General features: G+C 40.0%; 1 long non-coding RNA gene across 1 annotated transcript; it reads right to left on the bottom strand.

The window, feature by feature from the left end:
* Positions 1-1,122: 1,122 nt before the first annotated feature.
* LOC121965886 lies at positions 1,123-2,606 on the bottom strand. The gene is made up of 3 exons (XR_006107529.1): positions 2,551-2,606; positions 1,957-2,058; positions 1,123-1,502 (listed from the first exon to the last, which is right to left on the bottom strand). It is a non-coding gene; the product is annotated as an uncharacterized LOC121965886 (long non-coding RNA).
* Positions 2,607-2,911: the final 305 nt, after the last annotated feature.

The following is a 2,911-nucleotide window of genomic DNA, read 5'->3' as shown; positions in this document are numbered from 1 at the left end:
AACATCCAACCAAACATATCCAGCCAACAACATCCAACCAAACCAATCCAACCAACATCCAACCAAACATATCCAACCATCAACATCCACTCAACATCCAACCAAACATATCCAGCCAACAACGTCCATCCAACAACATCCACTCAATTAAACCAACACATCCAAGCAAACACACTGAACCAACATTCAACCAACAGCATCCAACCATCAACATCCAACCAAACATATCCAGCCAACATCCATCCAACATCCAACCAAACAAATCCAACCAACATCCAACCAAACATATCCAACCAACATCCAACCAAACATATCCAAACAACATCCAACCAAATAATCCAACCAACAACATCCAACCAACAACATCCAACTAAACAAATCCAACCATCAACATCCACTCAATAACATCCAACCAAACATATCCAGCCAACAACGTCCAACCAACAACATACAACCAAACAAATCCAACCAACAACATCCAACCATCAACATCCACTCAATAACATCCAACCAAATATATCCAGCAAACAACGTCCAGCCAACAACATCCAACCAAACACATTAAACCAACAACACATCCAACCAAACACACTGAACCAACATCCAACCAATCATATCCAACCAACAGCATCCAACCAAACACACAGACTCTGAGGCTGGGGGACAGAAGAGGCTGATTTCGAGGTTAAGGACTGATTCCTGAAGTTTCTTTACACAGATGCAGGTGTGCTGTGATTGGACAGTAAGGAGTTAAACTTATCAGTCTGAGTCTTCACAGAAACACTGAATCGATTAATAATCAATAATGATCAATATGGCAAGTCGATGGTTCCGTCATGTGATCAGCAGGACCTGTTTGTCTCAGCTGATCCGATTAGAGTCTGAATCAGCTGTCTGTCTGCTGACATCAGCTGATTCTCTCTCACACACACACACACACACCATTACATGCACACACTGACACTCACACACATACACACCATTAAATGCACATACTGACATACACACACACAATTACATGCACGTACTGACACACAGACACACACACACACACACAATTACATGCACATATTGACACACAGACACACACACACACACACACACACACACACACACACACAGTGTGTTAATAAAGACTTTATTGTTGCAGCTGATGAAGTCGGCAGTTTGTTTTCGTGACACATGAAGCCGAGTTTATGTTGAACACGTCGACACGAAGGCAGAACAACACGAGTCCTCTCAGTCCGAGTGCTCTTAACGAGTCCTCTCAGTCCGAGTGCTCTTAAAACGAGTCCTCTCAGTCCGAGTGCTCTTAAAACGAGTCTTCTCGGCACAAGTCAGTCTGAGTTCAGGAGTTTGATGGTCGGACTCCTCCCGCTCATCAGCGTCCCTCCTCCTCCTCGGCCAATCACATGTCAGACCACAGGATGGTCTTGCTTCCTTTCTCCACACTGGCCACGTACGCTCCCGAAGGTGACCACGACACCGAGTTGATGGCAGAGCTGCAAAAAACAACAACAACAACAACAACAATAATAACAACAACAACAACAGCACCAGGTCACAGAGTCACTCTGATGTTCATCTTTATTTCACCTTCAATCAACGAAAAAAACATCAAACCACAATCAACTATAATATGAGATGGTAAATAAGTACTATTAAAAAAGTTAAATAAAGTACTCTTATCATAAAGTTAGATAAATTATTATAAATATAATAATAATTATATAATAAAGTTAAAGTACTGTTGTAATAAAGTTAAATAAAGTACTATTATAATAAAGTTACATAAAATACTGTTATAATAAAGTTAAATAAAGTAGTGTTATAATAAAGTTAAAGTACTGTTATAATAAAGTTACAAAAAGTACTGTTGTTATAAAGGTAGATGAATTACTGTAATGGTGACAGTTATATTACTTCATCTATTCTTCGGGATAAGTTGGTTCTTACTTGTGGTTTCGGTCCAGAGTTCGGTCAACTTTCCCCGTCAGAACATTCCAGATGTACAGAGCTCCTTCAGCTGATCCTCCCGCCACATAGCTGCCGTCAGGACTGAACACAACAAAACAACCGACCAACAAACAAACAGCCATAAAACAAAACAAACAACCATACAAAACAAACAAACAACAACAAAACAAACAACCATACAAAAAACAAACAAACAACCACAAAACAAAACAAACAACCATACAAAAACAAACAAACAACAACAAAACAAACAACAACAAAACAAACAACCATACAAAAAACAAACATACAAACAAACAACAACAAAACAAACAAACAAAACAAACAAGCAAAACAAACAACCATACAAAAAAACAAACAGAATCAGGGGTCTGAGATTACCGCCAGACTAAAATATAGAGGTCAGTAGATATATACAGTATATGTACTGACTGACAGTATATATATATATACAGCAGCAGGAACGTGATACCCAGAGTATATTTGTATACTTGTATAGATATATATACACACACATATAAATACTTGTATATTTATACATTTGTAAGGAGGACAAATGTGTGAGGGACTCACCTGAACGTGACTCTGGTCCAGTCGGCTCCACACTTAAAGCCCTGAGCACTAAACACACAGGACAACACAGTCAGTACTACACACCTGCAACTACACACACACCTGTGATTACATAGTCAGTACTACACACCTGCGACTACACACACCTGCGAATACACACACACCTGTGATTACATAGTCAGTACTACACACCTGCGACTACACACACCTGCGACTACACACACACACCTGTGATTACATAGTCAGTACTACACACCTGCGACTACACACACCTGCGACTACACACACACACCTGTGATTACATAGTCAGTACTACACACCTGCGACTACACACACCTGCGACTACACACACACACCTGTG

Source organism: Plectropomus leopardus, unplaced genomic scaffold, assembly GCF_008729295.1.
Source record: "Plectropomus leopardus isolate mb unplaced genomic scaffold, YSFRI_Pleo_2.0 unplaced_scaffold22136, whole genome shotgun sequence".
NCBI lineage: Eukaryota > Metazoa > Chordata > Actinopteri > Perciformes > Serranidae > Plectropomus > Plectropomus leopardus.
Note: the sequence above shows the minus strand (reverse complement) of the source record. Positions and strands in the feature narration are given on the sequence as shown.